Source organism: Rissa tridactyla, chromosome 9 (assembly GCF_028500815.1).
Source record: "Rissa tridactyla isolate bRisTri1 chromosome 9, bRisTri1.patW.cur.20221130, whole genome shotgun sequence".
NCBI classification, from domain to species: domain Eukaryota; kingdom Metazoa; phylum Chordata; class Aves; order Charadriiformes; family Laridae; genus Rissa; species Rissa tridactyla.
The window spans coordinates 18,319,197-18,335,809 of record NC_071474.1 but is presented as its reverse complement, the minus strand read 5'-3'; the positions used below and the strand labels follow the sequence as shown (position 1 = coordinate 18,335,809).

Sequence of the window (16,613 nt, the reverse complement as noted above, 5' to 3'; positions counted from 1 at the left end):
TAAGCCCTTCAGACTTCTGCGAAAATTCTGTATGAATCTTTTCTGCCACTTCTTTTGCAGCAGTGATCTAAATGAATCTCTGACTCTGTATCACCAGTTGGCCAATTAGAGCTTTCTCATCAACCTGGGCTTTGATGCTGGGGCCTATATAGCTTCTGTGAGGACTTCTAGATCATCTTCAGTGCTGAGAGCTCTGGAGTAGCCACCTGAGGGTCTTCTATTTTGCAAGGCAAATAAGCTAGAGCTCTTTTGGCAAAACTCTGCCAAACTGTTCCATCATTTCTAGAACTCTGACTATCTGGGAATCACCTGCAGGACAATCTGTACAGACAGTTGCCTCAAGGAGAAAAAGAAGTATCTCTTTCTGTAATTATGGTTCTTTTTGAGTGTGTACATTTCACAATTTATTTTTCTTTGCCACACTTAAAGAATGCTGGACTTTGCATTGGTGAAGAAACCAAGAAACTGTTCGGCTCATTACTTTTTTGCTTTTGGGAGGAACTTGAGACCACAGCAGAGCGCTCTGCTTGCTCAAGGAATCTTCAATCATGAGCGTAAAGAATTTCTCTAAGGAGAGCAGGGGATGGGAGAGGCAAACGATGAGAGTTCATTTTATGCAGGCCTAAAACAGTGTGGGACAAAGCTGTTGTGTTTTTTGCCTGTCGTGATTTGCCTGCCAAAAGCTAGTAGCTCATTGCATTTGCAGCAAAAGGTTATATATGGAACAGCTGGGAACTTTTTCAAATGTTTTCACTTCTGTCATTAGCTGCAAAAGGTAACATTTTTCAAAGGTAAAGTGAGATTCTTTTGGGGGTTTCGACAATATTCTAAATTCATGTTGGGGTTCTAGCAGAGAACTAGAATGTAAGTAACTGATCTGGTTTTATTCCCTCGCTTGTGGTATGAAAATGCATATCTGCAAAACTGTCTTCACACATCACCAGATGTTCTTCAGATGTGCTCTGTTGGTGCAAAACATTATGACATTTTGTTTACATGGGGTGTTGGTGTATCTGTCACTAGCCGCGTGTCCGTCTGTAGTAGGCTGATTTCAGGTGAGAATTCTCAGTGTTTCTAGATGAAGAAGCTTTTCTTGTACAGGTACTCCTGTACCTGTGATTATTTTATTTTTTCCTTCTCTCCCTCATCTATTTTTGCCTAGTTCTTGGTCTTGCGCGTTTCTATTTTTGTCATAGTCAGCGGAAAAAGGGAATGTTCAATTCTAGAGGTGTATTCCTCAATTCTTTCCCGGGCTGGCATGGACCCGGCGGCGGGGCCCGGCGGGGGCGGGCCGGGGGCGGGGCTGCCGGGGCGCTGCGGGCAGCCGGGGGGCGGGCCCTGCGGCCGGTGACTTCACGGGCGGGCGGTGGCGGGCGGTGGGTCTGTCTGTCCGTCTGCCGGTGCCGGCTGCGGGGCGGGGGGGCCGCGGTGACGGAAGGCGGCAGCTGCGGCGGGCGGGCGGACGGACGGGCAGGCGGCGGCGGGGCTGGCTCCCCCTTCCCCGGCCAGAGGAAGATGGAGCTCGGTTAGCGAGGGCTGCGGGAGGAGCAGCGGGGGCAGGTAAGGGCTGCTTCTCCCTCCTCTTTCTCCTCTCCCTTCCCCTGACCGGGAGCACGGCGGGGCCGCGCCGGCCCGTGCGGCGGGTGGCCGGTGCCGTCCAGCGACCGGTGGCCCGGGGAGCCCGGCCCGCAGCGCTATCCTTGCCCGCTCCGCCCGGCGGCGGGGGCTGCGGGCAGTCGCGGGGCAGAGCCCGCAGGCGGTGCGGGCGAGGCCGGGCGGCGGGACCCCCCCCGCTTTGCGGCGGGGATGCGGGCAGGGCCTCCGGCGCTGCCCCCGCCCGGCCCCGCGCCGGGCTCCGGGAAGGGCTCTGCATTGCGGGCGCTCGCCCCGCTCCGCGCCCGCGGCGCTCCCGGCTCGGAGGAGCCGGGCCCGGGGGAGCTGCTCGGGTGAGGGGGCCGCTTTGGGCACGGGGACACCCCCCCCCACCGGCGGCTCCCCCGGCGGGGGGCCGGGGGGACTGACCTCATTCCGAGAAATGTTAGATGTACCCGTGGTATTTGTTCTCGCTCTGAAAGAGGGATCTGTCAGGATCTGTGTGAATAACGATCATCTGGAGTTCACAGGGTGCTGTACAGTGCAGTGAGGTAAAACGTGCATATAAAACATAATGCAGTGAGGCACGCGACCTTACATAATCTAAATTTAAAAAGCTCCCTACCCTTACCCCGGAGATTGTAGGAATGTGTCTGTTGTAAGCTCTTTCTGGAGGCTCATTAAATACCTCGTTGGCATGAAGATGCAGAGCCCTTCGTGAGCCAGTACTGAAAATAAAAGAATAAATCGTTGACTACTTTTGCTGTAGTTCTGTCACAGTAAGTTCCTCATCCCTGGTCAGCCTCATGCACACACAGTGATACTCGTGGCTACCTGGGCATACGTCGCTCTGCACTGCAAGTCTTCTGCCGGCCCTTAGATGTGCCTTTAAATTGACAAGCTATAACACTGTCATATGTTAACAAACTCTGAGGTTTCTCTCCCTAGGCCTGAGTAGTGCTGCAGTTTCTAGCATACAGATATAAATTTAGTGTAAACAGGAAGAAACCTTTCACACTTTTCATTTGACCTTCAGCATCTCAAATACTTGAAACTGATGATCAGGGCAAGTATTTTGTAATGGACTGGTTTAAAATATGTTGCTGGATGCAACATATAAAACTCAAATCACATCTAGGATGACACATAGTGTTCTGAGCTCTGTATCCAAATGAAACTAACATCTGATAAATTTGGCCCACATTTTATTTTAACTCAGTCCTTACAGATGACATTGACTTTAAAAAAGGTTGCTATGGCACAGATTTAAAGCAAAGTATATTAAGATTCTGGAATTGAACGTGCTGTTAGTGGGAAAAGTGTTGTTTTGTTACTGTTATTAAAATATGAGTGTGATAGCTGTTGAGGCTGGATCTGGCTCTGTTTTCTGCTGTTGATGCAAATTGACTAAATGGTCTCCCTTCTATGGATGAAGGCCAGATTTTGCCCAGGTGTGTCTGTGCTGCTCGCACAGGGACAAGCTAGAGTTTCCCCACTTGAATCTGGAATATACCTGAATATCAATGCCTACCTTCATCTGTGATACTTTCTGTTACAAGCCCGTATGCTTTTGATAAAGCTGTAAGATTGATTGTGGTGTGGATTATAGAACCAACGTGGGCTGTGTATGCCCACACAGCAGAAATGATGGTATGACGTGGAATAGAAATGACGTTTTTGTGAACCTTGTTCTTTTGTGGTATTACATTTTTATGTTTGCACCTTATAAGAAGCTCAGTCATCTTTCGGACAGCTTAATTCATGTATAATATAAGAACTGTTAGGAGTATGAGGCTGGGTAGGAATCAGGTCTAATAGACGACTAATGTGCTATATTTATAGCGCAAAAATAACCAGTTGTTTGCTTAATCATAACGTATCTATTTTTGAAAAGGGTAGGTTTTTGCAAATGGGTTCTAGAAGATTTTGGTCTTGGTTTACCATTACAAATTCAAATAAGGGTGATAATGGCTGGATGTCATAGACTCCAATTAAGTGTGGAATGAATCGATGGAAAGGTACTTATTCCTTCTGTAGTAAGCCTGCCTCTGCACCTTTCCTTGTCCCTGGCATATCTCCCTTATTGTCACGTTGGCAGGCTTGGCAAAAAGGCCACAGACAGAAGAGACTTTTGGTGAATGGGACTCCAGATCAGGAATTCTGTAGAGCTGTACACATGCAGGCCTATGAACGTTGACCAATGCAACCATTGTGCTAATCGTTGCCATAGGTGCCCTTCATGTTACTCATTAAAAACTTAGGGAATCTGTGTTTTAATCAGCTAAGCTACTATATGTAGAACATCTAATTTTAATTTAAAGCTATATGTTTTAAATCTAATCAATATGATGTTTTCATGTCATTTAGAGTCTTGTATGAGTTCATTGGTATCGTATCTGTGTTATTTGGGGGAAAAAATGTTATTTTATTAAATTTTTTATTTACTGCATAGACACATAAGAACTTTAAAAACGCGTATGTCATCCTGTTGTCACATATTGCTATTTAGCTCATTATTGCCTTTAGACACAGTAACTTCTGTAGTCTTAACAGGAGGAGAACAGCACTGGCAAGGCCTTCCCACATAGTTACATATTGCTGGAGAGCAAGTTGGAGTTGAAAGAGGGAAAGGACTAAGGGAACCAGCAGAATAGTTGTCACAAGATAGTCTTGACCTCAGATCTTACAGTGTTTAATGCAGTCTCCTTCTGCTTAATATATTCTGCATTGCCCAAAACATCGTGAAATCTGAATTTCCTTTTGACTTGAATTTAATAAAAATCTTGGGACTCATATTAAGCAAAAATTAAACATAAACTTTTAATTAAGAAAATGGGAAGCCCTCTAAATATCAAGTGCAACTGTTATTAAATTGGGGACTGAAAGAAATAGAAAAGGCTTTGTTGTTATTGTCATTTGCTGAAGACTTTGTAGTCTACCGGTTCGTTTACAGTTGACAGGCCCTGTGCAACCATGCAAATGCATTTATAGATATTTAGACTGAAGCATGGAGCTAAATGGTATTTGGACCTTCTGAACAAATTAATTGGTGGGAGATTAACCTGACTGCTTAGATGGTCTGAAAATTCAGCAGTGTAAGTACTACTTAGCAAGAGTAGAACTTTACCAGGGCAAGTGCGATATAAATGTTGCATAGATGTTACACTGCATCTTCCTGTGTTTCTTTATTGTTGGCTTCCTAAGACAAAGTATGACACAAAACTGAGGAAGCTGAGTGTCCCCAGATAAGATGACAGAACTGCCCTCAAATCCTTGATGGTAATTAATTGGTTTTATTTTAAAGGCAGACTGATTAGTGTATGCATGTAAATGTAACAATATAACTATTTCACCATCAAATATTTTCCAGTCTTTTTGTTTAGCTGCCCTTTCCCAATTTCTGACCAAAGGAGGAAAAATTGGAGATTAAAAGCAGTGAGATACTGGACATAAGAAGGACTTGACTTACAGTCCTGTTTTTACATTGTTCTAGCATAACTGCTGCTTCTGTGATGGGTTTTTCTGATTTTAAGTAGTTTGAAGAGACAAAGCTAATTGTGATGCATTTCAAGTCTCATTCTCGGTTTACTTCAGATTTTTGTTCTCCTCCTGTTTGAGGTCAATGCTGTCTATTTTAGGATACAGTTATACCAGTGATTTTTAGTCATAGTGCTTTGCTGTAGTGTTTTACTGCAGAATGTTATTGACATTATCTGTACTTATCTTATTTAATATCTCTTGGATGGACCCTTGGCAAAGCTTTGGACTTGAAATAAATTGTTGGATTTGCTTATTAGCTTTTATTAAGAGGGTTTATAAATTCACTTAGTATTTTAGAGTCCCTCAGCTTTATGAAATACACTTTAATTTGAAAAAAAAAAATTAATCAGAAATCCCAGAACAAGATCATGAATTTGCTCTAAATAGTTTGAAAATGTAATTTCTTATGTAATTTATAGAAGAAATGGAGGAGTGCTATTGCTGAAAGTATTTTCGAATACTTCCAGTTTTTTTCAGAATTAGCATATCTGCAAATACTTCATGATACATTTAGTATAATAGTATGTTTCACATTGTATGTTGAAAATTTCATTAGTCAGAACACCGAGTTATGCTCTCTGATCATGATTACAACCTTGTATGTGATGCTTCAATACCATTTAACCTGTAGAGAGAACAAAGTATGCTTTTTATTAATACAAGGGTAAAGTAGCCATTTTTATCTGTCAGTGTTTTGCAGATACTCAGTGCTCTACAGGGATTTTTTTTTTTTTTCACTTGCACATTCTCTTAGGATCTGCTGAGTAATCGTATGCATTGACGAGTTAATCAAAGAAGGGGCAAAACCCCTGTAGAAACTGAGAGCTGTGAAAGAATTTTGATTCTCGTTTTTGTCACAATGGTTATATTTCCACTATTGTTTTCAGAATTAGAGTAAGGAACACTGAGAACTTGTTCTTTAATTATAGGCTTGAAATATCATGTTTCTAATCCTGATGTCTGCTGCTGCCATTAGTGACCTCTGTCATATGGAAATTTACAAAGTTGTTACTGCTGCATATGGCCAGGAGATGTAATATATTTCTAAGTTATTGCTATGATGTTATCAGAAACGTGTTCTAATGCCTGTGATTAAAATGGCTAGCTGCCATGGTGATAGTTCCATAGAAACTGGTAAAATAATCATTATCTATTAGGAAATCTGAATGAAAAAAAAATCTCTATTTTTCTGTCATTTATGTTTCAGCACCTCAGCAGGTATGAAACTCTGCTGATGTTATATTCCCGATGGAAAAAATTATTGAACAAATTCCTTTGCTCTGTGTTACGCAGCAGAGCAGGCTAAGGTTCTTGTATTGATGCTGCTGAAACATTAAATGTGTGAGCGTCTGATAGCTCAGTCATTCCACGGACTGCTTCTAGTCTCAAGAACCAAGGGCATTGGAGTAGAGGCCTTTCCTACAGTACAGCATTGATCTTTGTTATTAAGTCACTTTACTCTCTTCTACTGTTATTACTTTCTAAATAGTGCAGTCAGTATAATTTTCTTCAAAAGCACTCCTCCAGCACAGAAGGGCTATGGCTGTGTCCCACAGGCAGTGTCTGCATAGACACTCCAAGCACAGTAAAGACAGAACTTCAATCTGGGAGCCTGACTTTGTGCAGGGTTTTGTCTATCTCAAACTATGCAAATTGTGAACACAAGAATGCCAAAGAAGATCATATAGCAGGTAATCTACTTGATTAGCTTTTCCCATCTCTTTTGAGATCTATTACAAGAAACAAAGTGTGAGAAACAGTCCTCAACTTGGATTGCTGTGTCTCTTGGTTGGGATGAGTCATTTCTCTATTACTGGTAAGTGACTCTATCAGGTACTTATATCCAATTGGAAATGGTTAAGCAAGAACATGGAGGGAGTGATCCCACATGTATCTGTCTAGGTATATACTCATTAAATTTCTGTGCAAACACTTATGTTGCCTTCAAAGTTTCTGAGATACTGCAAAGGAGCTTTTATCCTATGTTAAATAGTTTTCCCTGTTAGCACTGAGATCAGTGTAAAGGACAGGTTCTTGGTGGTAAACTTGAGTTTATTAGTTAGATTCAGTCTATACTAAGCAGCAATCAGTAGAAATAAATGCAGGCTATCAAACTCTATGCTTAAATACAGATATGACAGCACGCTTGCTCTAATCAGAATAACATACTTATCTGAGAACAGAAGCCCGACCAAGGTGTTGCAGGTGGGTATGTCAGGGACACTTGGTCTCAGATCCTTACCAGAATACCTCACCATCCCTTACCAGAAGCCTGCCCATATCTTACCTCAGAATATTTAATATCCTGTTAGATTCTATTTTAAGTCTTAGAGCTGTTACATTGTGAATTCCAGAGAAAAGGAGGACATACAGGTGCATTAAATAACATTGTGGTAATGGGAAAAGATTATTTTAGTGTAAAGAAAGCATTGATTTAGCAAACTATAATTAAGCGTGAAACAATGAAATCACCTCCCATGTCTGTCTAAATAACTCTTTATATCTTTGTCTTGGGAAGATACAGGTGAATCAAAGGAGAGTACAAAGGGAAGGCAGATTTATGTAATTCCAACAGAAATAATGACAGAATATACAACCTGTAGATAAAGTTCACATGTGGGAGAGAGTCAGGGAGTATCATGTGTTCATCAGTTCTACAAGTACAGCTGAGCAAGGGCTGGAGAGAAACTTCCTTTCAGCACAAATTACCAGTAACGTAGTAGTCTCCAAGAGAAGGCCACCAGGATAATATTAAATAAAGTCAGGTTGATACAGTGTCTGCTGTTTGATAAGTTGAGGCTGTTTGCTGTTAAGAAATTGCCATTGAAAAGCAGTAACCTTTTCATTAACCGTGAGTACTGGGATGCCCAAGCATTTACAAGCTGAGAATTAAATTCCGAGATTGTGATGTTAACCTGAAAATTGGAATTTAAAACAAAAATCACAACAGCTGAACAGCTGAGATGCTTTATATCAATTTCATTTTTTCTCAGGAAGTGTTTCATGTTTGGTTTTTCAATAATCGTGAAAGCAAGGCTTGAAACAAATCCATGTGAGGACACATCAATGCCAAGTCATTTAGGGGAAGCTCCAGGTCTGAGTGAGAGTTTGCCACAAGGATCTGAGGTCCTATGAGTTATTCTCACAGCTATTATCATGTATAGTTTTGATATCCTGGGAGGCAGGAAAGAAATCAGATATTCTAATATTCGGCTTTATACCATGTCTCTTCTGTGTTGAAAGACCTGCACGAAACAATGAACTTTTGAGCCATGTAGTTGGGGATGACTTTTAGTGGATGAGGCACACTTGGAATGACAGGTTCTGTAGAAGCTAACTGTTTCTTAGCAATAGAGAGTTTGTTCCTTCAGGCTTCTTCATATGAATGCAATATTTTAGAACCTCAGATATACAGAACTCGCATCTATCTGTTTATAATTGAAGTTTTCTTGCATGTCTGTGTTATGGTGGAGGTCCTGTGTTCTGTTCATTGCTAAATACTTGGAGGCAGAGTTTCAAATAAGCTAAGAAAAGTTGTTTGCACTCATATAAATAAGCGTCTTCTTGGAGGCACCCAGGAGTGCGTTAGTGATTTTGGTTCGTCTCTCATATTTTTCTGTCTATAGTCATATTTGTATCTCTCTGCTCTAACATTACCAACTGAGGATGCTTAATGGATAATTGGCCCATGTGAACCTCATAAAGTTGAACCAGGCCAAGTGCAAGGTCCTGCACCTGGGCCACAGCAATTCCAGGCACGAATACAGGAACTCCTGGTATCAATACAGGCTGGGGGATGAAGGGATGGAGAGCAGCCCTGAGGAGAAGGACTTGGGGGTGCTGGTGGATGAGAAGCTCAACATGAGCCGGCAATGAGTGCTTGCAGCCCAGAAAGCCAACCACATCCTGGGCTGCATCAAAAGAGTTACGGCATCAAAAAAGTTATGGCCAGCAGATTGAGGGAGGTAATTCTATCCCTCTACTCCGCTCTGGTGAGACCCCACCTGGAGTACTGCGTGCAGCTCTGGAGTCCTTAGCACAAGAAAGACATGGACCTGTTGGAATGGGTGCAGTGGAGGGCTGCAAAGATGATCATAGGGCTGGAGCACCTCTGCTATGAGGACAAGCTGAGAAAGTTGGGGTTGTTCAGCCTGGAGAAGAGAAGGCTCTGGGAAGACCTTATAGCGGCTTTCCAGTACCTAAAGGGGGCTTACAGGATAGATGGGGAGGGACTCTTTATCAGGGCCTGTTCTGATAGGACGAGGGGTAATGGCTTTAAACTGAAAGAGGGTAGATTTAGATTAGATATTGGGAAGAACATCTTTACTGTGAGGGTGGTGAGGCACTGGAACAGGTTGCCCAGGGAAGCTGTGGAAGCCCCATCCCTGGAAGTGTTAAAGACCAGGCTGGATGCGGCTTTGAGCAGCCTGGTCTAGTGGGAGGTGTCCCTGCCCAGGGCAGGGGGTTGGACTAGATGATCTTTAAGGTCCCTTCCAACCTGAACCACTCTATGATTCTATAAGGACTGTATAACAGTTTTTGGTCAGGAAATAAAAAGATAGATATTCATTAGTGTATAGGCAGACTGTAAATGCTAAAAGCAGAATTTAGAATCTTCCTTATATCTAGTCTAAATCCTCCCTCTTTTAGCTTAAAGCCACTACCCCTTGTCATATTGCAACAGGCCCTGCTAAAAAGTTTCTCCCTGCTTTTCCTGTAGGCCCCCCTTAGGTACTGGAAGGGGCTATAAGGTCTCCCCGGAGCCTCCTCTTCTGCAGGCTGAACAACCCCAACTCTATCAGCGTGTCCTCTCAGCAGAGGTGCTCCCGCCCTCTGATCAGCTTCGTGGCCCTCCTCAGCACTCGCTCCAACAGGTCCATGTCTTTCCTGTGCTGAGGACCGCAGAGCTGGATGCAGCACTGCAAGGGGGTCTGACCAGAACGGAGCAGAGGGGCACAATCACCTCCCTCGACCTGCTGGCCAGGCTGCTGGGGATGCAGCTCAGGATGCAGTTGGCTTTCTGGGCTGCCAGTGCACATTGCTGGCTCACATCCAGCTTTTCATCTACCAGAACTGTATGTCAGAAGATGACAGAAGTCCAGATAGATGATATCCATAGCTCTTCCCTTGTCCACTGATGTTGTCACTCCATCATAGAAGGCCACTAGGTTTAACAGGCAGGACTTGCCCTGTCCTCCATGTGCCTTAGCATATCTTCTAGGATGGTCTGTTCCACGATCTTCCCAGGTACAGAGGTGAGGCTGACAGGTCGATAGTTCCCAGGGTCCTCCAAAATACTGTTTTTAAAAATGGGTGCAATGTTTCCCTTTTTCCAGTCACTGGGAACTTCACCTGACTGCCATGACTTCTCAAATATCATAGAGAGTGGCTTGGCAACTACATCAGCCAATTCCCTCCGCACTCTGGGATGCATCTCTCAGGTCCCATAGACTTCTATATGTTCAGGTTCCTCAGGTGTTCCTGATCTTCTCTTACGTGGGGAGGGACTTTGCTTCCCCAGTCCCTGCCTTATGGTCCATCCACTCGAGAGGTGTGGGAAATGAGGCTGCCAATGAAGACTGAGGCAAAAAATTGTTGAGTACCTCAGCCTTCTCCTTGTCCATTGTTACCAGTTTGCAAGTCTTGCTGATGTGGAGTGGGGTGGGGTGGAGGGTGATACGCTTTCTTTGACCTTCCTTTTCTGGCTGACGTACCTGTAGAAGCCCTTTTTACTACTCTTTGCATCCCTTGCCAAGATCAGCTCCAGCTGTGCCTTGCCCTTCCTGACCCCATCCCTACACAACCGGGCAGTGTCCCCGTACTCTTCCCAGGACACCTGTCCGTGCTTCCAATGCCTATTCATCTCTTTCTTGCCCTTTAGTTTGACCAGCAGGTCTTGACTCAGCAGCGCTGGTCTCTTTCCCTCCTTTCCTAATTTCTTACACCTGGGGATCAAGAGCTCTTGCACTTTATGGAAAGTGTCCTTAAAGATCTGCCACCTCTGTTCTGTTCCCTTGTCCCTGAGGGCAGTTTCCCAGGGGGTCCTATTGGCCAACTGCTTGAAGAACTGGAAGTTTCCTTTCTTAAAATTCAGGGTCCTGACTTCACTCTTGCTCAACCATATCCCTCAGGAAATATTTCATCAGGATTAATAAAAGGATACCTATTCTTGGTGAGAATAGAAGGGAACTAAAGGCTGTGAAAATGCATGTTCTATGAAGGTTACATCTTTTTTTTCGTCCTCCTTCAATAGATAAGATTCTCTTGAAGAAGCTCCATGTAGAGGTCTGTAATGTCTTCTGGGCAACACAGTTTACATTTATCATTCTGCATCGTTCAAAATTTCGCCTGATACTGACAGATAAAAGCATGTGCAGAAGAAAGAGTAGCACCATAAAGTCCAGAGCGGTGTTGTTTGTAATAATAATCGCTATCATGTGGTCTCTCTCTGGTCTATGTCATCTTTGTAACAGGAAATACCCGTTTTCCATTGCTTAATCCATCCCAAATACTTTTCTCAGTTCCTTTACCCTTCAAAGGGAGAACCCCTGCAATTGGCAGAGGAGGATGGGTCAAACAGAGGCTAGTAGGTTGGAAATTGAATCTCAGGACTTGTGACTGGGAGAATTAACAACTTCACAATGAGGTCCAAGTCTGTTTGAACTGCCTTTGTTTGTGATTATAAACACATGCTACAAACTATTCATTACTTAAAGTAAGCCTGAAGGCGCTGATTTACTGGCAGACGCCTTACTGATATGATGTATTGCCTACCTGCAGGCCTGGTAGTCCTCTGACCGCACAGAGATGATGCGCTTGTTTCAGCAGACGAGCAACACGCAGTCGTACTGGAAAACCTGATGAATGTGCAGCCAGCTGAGGTATTGCCAGCCTGGCTGCTCTCCCTCAGTGCTAATGCAGATCAGGTGCTTGAGAGAAGCTCCTAGGAGCACCAAATGTTGCACTAGTGAGGTGTAGACCTCAATTAACATGGAAATATAAATCATTGCCTTTTGCTACCACAGGAGATGAATATTCATGCCTGAGCAGCTCAGTTGTGAGTATCTGGAGTTGATGAGATGGTTGCATCTAGCTGATAATCTCTTGACTTTCTTTGATATGGAATTTGAGAAACAGAGCCATTATCATTTTCCTTCCTCCAATTTTGTCTCCTAAAATATGCTTTTCATGAAAACAGGAGAAACGGTTCATTCAGGAGCTATTCAGTTGTTAGCTTTCATTCACATGCCTCTCATACTTAATATAAAATATTTTCCTATCCAGTATAGAGGGATATGTACTCTTGAGAGAAGATATCTCTGAAGCCAGTTGGTTGTCATTAAATGTATGTTTACAGCTATCAAAGAAAAATATGAAATACCCTTATTTGGATTTCATAATAAAGTTTACCTCCATAAAAAGATGCTTTATTTTTGTGCGGAAAAGGTTGGAAGAGCACATAATTTTACTCTGAGTGTTCTGTGTCAGTGTGGGTAGAAATAACCCTATGACTGGTTTTACCCCAATTATTATCTTATAGAAATTATAGTAACATATGCATACATATGTTTTCTGTGAACCATTTTTCTTCTACAAATCTGAGACTTATAAATGGAGGAGAAAATTAGTCTGTCAGTAACAAATTCCTTGAGAGCCACGCTGCCACGGTCCTTGGGAACTGGAGAAAAAGAGGTCCAGAGCTTTAAAAATGCAAAACCAAACAATCCACCTCCCCCAAACCACAGAAATAAATCTTCTTTCCTAGTAAAATAATGCTAGAAAATAGCCTTTGAGTTGTGGAGTTCTGAGTCTCTTTGGCGGAAGATGACCTTAGAGGGGATAGTCGTGGCAGTAAAATACACTTTAAGCTGAAATGCTGCAACAGTGAATAGCCAACAGTTGGGTTTAGCTCACTACTATTACTGTTACTCTGTTCACACCTGGAAAACAGAGTCTTCTGCTGTTGGAGAGCTTCAGATTAAGTCCCAGATGTTTAGAATGCTTCTCATGACTGGTATCTATGGAAAAAAAGTCTATTTTGTGCTGCTTGAAGTGATGCCATGTCAGCATATTCACTTTTAAAGTGGGGCAAAATGTAACTGTATAAAATAGTTTGCCAGATAGATGTGATTTCTTGGTGATGTTTTATCCACAAGCTGTAGCTTTCTTGGATATGGAAAAAAAAAAAGAGAAGAATAGATTTCCAGGAAACCTGTACCCTCCCAGTATTGTAGAGTATATTTCATGGTCTTAAGAGGAGGTAATTTTATAACCAATTCAATGCTGTGCAGTAAAATCCTGGGATCTAGATGAAAAAAGTCCCTAGTAAGTGAAACTCTAATTATAGTAGCTTGTGCTTATCTTATTTGTTTTTATCACCATACCATGAGAAATTTAATGTAGTGTTAATTATAATTGTGTAATTTGAGATAATGAGCACTACACACAATCCGATTCATTTTTTCTTCTTTAAATGCAACAGTGAGAAGGGGGTTTGCTAGTGTTATGAAGGTAAAAACGCCAAAGCAGAACTTAACTTTCTGTACAGATCTTTATGCAAAATGTGACCTTTACTTGATCTTGCATTTGCTTGCAAAGCAAATGAAATGCGGTACCTGTATATCTAAAACTATATATATGTATATAGTTATAAGGGGCTACCAGTTGTTTTTGAAACAAAAGAAAAAGGTTGTTGAAAACGTGGCAAAAGACTTAGAGGCAGGTGTTTTAGAAGAATGTTATTGACAAATAGCAAAATTATTTATTAAAAAAATCTGTAGAAATCTTTAAACCTCGTAGAGTTATTTTGAAGTAGGGAAGTAGCTAATCCTACAGTATTCTGCCAGAAAAGTTGGCTTTTTTTTTTTTTTAAATTTTTGTAGGTTCCTGAGCAGCAAGGTAAGATAAAAGCTTATTGCCCATTTAATAAAATATCTGGATGGAGAGAGCTGCTAATAATATGCAGTGTTCCTTCTGTGTTGCTTCTGGATGTTCCCACTGTTTATTTGCCTGGAACGTAGAGATGTTATATATTTGTAGATCTAACAGCTCGGCTTTTCTTCAAGCCTGGCACTGTTAAATTGGGTCACTGCATATAATGCATGTTAAATAAGACAAGAGGGTTTTTTGTATTTACAGAACAAGTTAGTAGCAGGATTTCATAGTATTACGGGAAACATATATTACAGTTAAGAATTAAGCACATTTCCTTTGAATACATTACTATCAGTTCCCAAACAAAGTAATGTGTTCTTCTGTAGTGCATCTGCTTATGTATGTAAATTTGATAAACTTGACCAAACGGAACAGAAAGCAGACTGTGGCTCTGAGGTTCAATGGCTTGGTAGATCTTTGATTAGTGTTTTGCAACAGGACGCTTAATTTTTGTGTTTTAATATTTGAGATAATTGTACTTTTTTTGAGAGACAGAGAGAGAGGCTGAAGTGAATTATTTTATAGTATCAGTAGCGTCTGCAGAGAGAATTGTTTTAAAATTTTCCAAAGCTCCTTGACTCACTTGAAAAGCTGACTACAGGTCCTTAAGAGATCACAGAACTTCTGATAATGGGATTTAGGCTTCTAGGTCATATGAAGTATTTTTTAAAAGTTTATTCTTGTCCCGATGATTAAACTGACAGATAAAGTTGTAACTTCATTAATAGTCAATCTGTAAAACCCCAATTCAAAATTTTGATTTTACACCTGAAAAAGTGGAGCTGTGTATCAGCCCAAACCCTTGTGCTTTCTCTGTTCTTCTGTAATTTGTAAAAATAAACAGTTTCCTAGTCCTTAGACAAGTCTCTTTAAAACCGAACCTGCAGTTATATAGTCTTTCCTAAACTATGGCAAATATGTTTCATACTGTCATGTCTCTGCTAGGCATTCCTTCTACTGCTTTTTTGCTGTAACAATAGGAATTGAGTATGTGAGAAAATACTTGTTGATTTTAGGGCATTCAAGCAAACATTGGTGTTCATAAACACAATATTTTTGGAGAGAATTCGTCAGTTGGAAGATAGTATTTCATGTCAGCTCAGATGGTAGCCTAAAAGCATGGTTTTTTTTTTAACTGAGAGCTCACACACTCTTTCTGCTTTTTTTTTTCTGGGTATGTTTCTGTATGTCTTTACTAGCTTTGAAAACACAATTGGGGTTCTGCGGAAATCCACAAATGTCCTGAATCTGGCATTAGTTAATATTTTCATTACTGACTGGGATGAGAACACCTGCATTTTTTATCTGTGAAAACAAGATAAGGAGATATTGCAAGAACTTTAGAGGGTAGGAACAGAATGAAACATGGCCTTGACAATTTTTTCTGTGGGGAAAAAAAGTCTTTCTTAGCATCCTAAGCTAAGACAATTGTTAAATGTCATGCTCAGCTTCAGAGCTTATATGCGATCACTGAAGATGAGCATCTGCCTTAAATAAAGGAGTAGGTCATTAATCTTTTGAGAGCTGTTCGTGCCATCTTTGCAAACAGAGAGGCCTTGAGGATAACATATTTCAACAGCAGAGCCTGCTAGGTCTTGTGTGTCAGTGTGTTGTTAATTGGAAGAGAATGATAGTATATTAATAAACGTGTATGCTTGTGAGATGAGTTGTCACCAATCTGTTTAAAATATTTTAGTTGCATTTCTCAAATCTTTACTGTTAATGAAATTACCTTGTAAGATCTTGTATATCCGAAAAGATGCAGTAACAGTGCCAGAAACTAAATTAATATGCCATGGGAGCTTTCCTAATGAAATTAATATGGCATTTATAACCTTTTTAGAGAGGCTTTTCACCAATTACAGCATAAAATGAACTCCCAAGGGACTAAGATGCTCTTTTTTTGCCCAAGCTTTTATACTTCTGCCTGCTTCCTTTCACGGTATGTGAAATGGAAATTGTGAAACAAAATGTATTTCTTTGATACTGTTCCGTGGATTCATAACTTTTTAATTATTATTGTGAACTTCAATTTTAGATTAGCGTTTAATTTTTTTAAACTTGGTAGGCTGTGTTTTTTCATGAGGTAGCAGCAACTAGCAGTATGACATTCATTTTTCTTTTGAAAGAATGTGTTTTCCACTTTCTACCAAAATGCTTCTATGATGGCAATGCAAAACTTCAACTTGAGGCCTGCAGTTATAAAGTTGAATTGTGTAAATATTTTTCCAGTTTGGGGGAGCTTGATTTTGTCTTTTCTTCATATGGCTTTTGTTTTATAAATGGTGAATAAAATGTGCTTAAACTTTTGTAAATGGATCGTTTTCTTCCTAAGGTAGGCCAGAGCGTGCTGAGGAGAACTAGCAGGAAACTGAGCATTACAGCTGTCCAAGGTGAGACAGGGCTAAAACCAGCCTGTAGTGGAGCTACGTACTGGGTTTTATTTAAGAACCAACAAGTTTTAAGCTTTTGCCACACTTGATTCCCTTTGCATACTCACCCGTTCTGCTGCCAGTGCTGCCTTCACTCAGTCTGGACGTCCCATC

At 41.5% G+C, this 16,613-nt stretch overlaps 1 protein-coding gene across 8 annotated transcripts in view; it reads left to right on the top strand.

The window, feature by feature from the left end:
- Window positions 1-1,448: 1,448 nt before the first annotated feature.
- Window positions 1,449-16,613, top strand: part of OTUD7A (OTU deubiquitinase 7A) — a 135,881-nt gene continuing 120,716 nt past the window's right edge. For 7 of the 8 annotated variants that reach the window (XM_054214809.1, XM_054214807.1, XM_054214811.1 and 4 more), the window contains exon 1: window positions 1,449-1,560. The gene's annotated coding sequence lies outside the window, so the exon portion shown is untranslated. The remainder of the gene's footprint in view (window positions 1,561-16,613) is intronic. The other variant, XM_054214810.1, reaches the window with a different exon arrangement.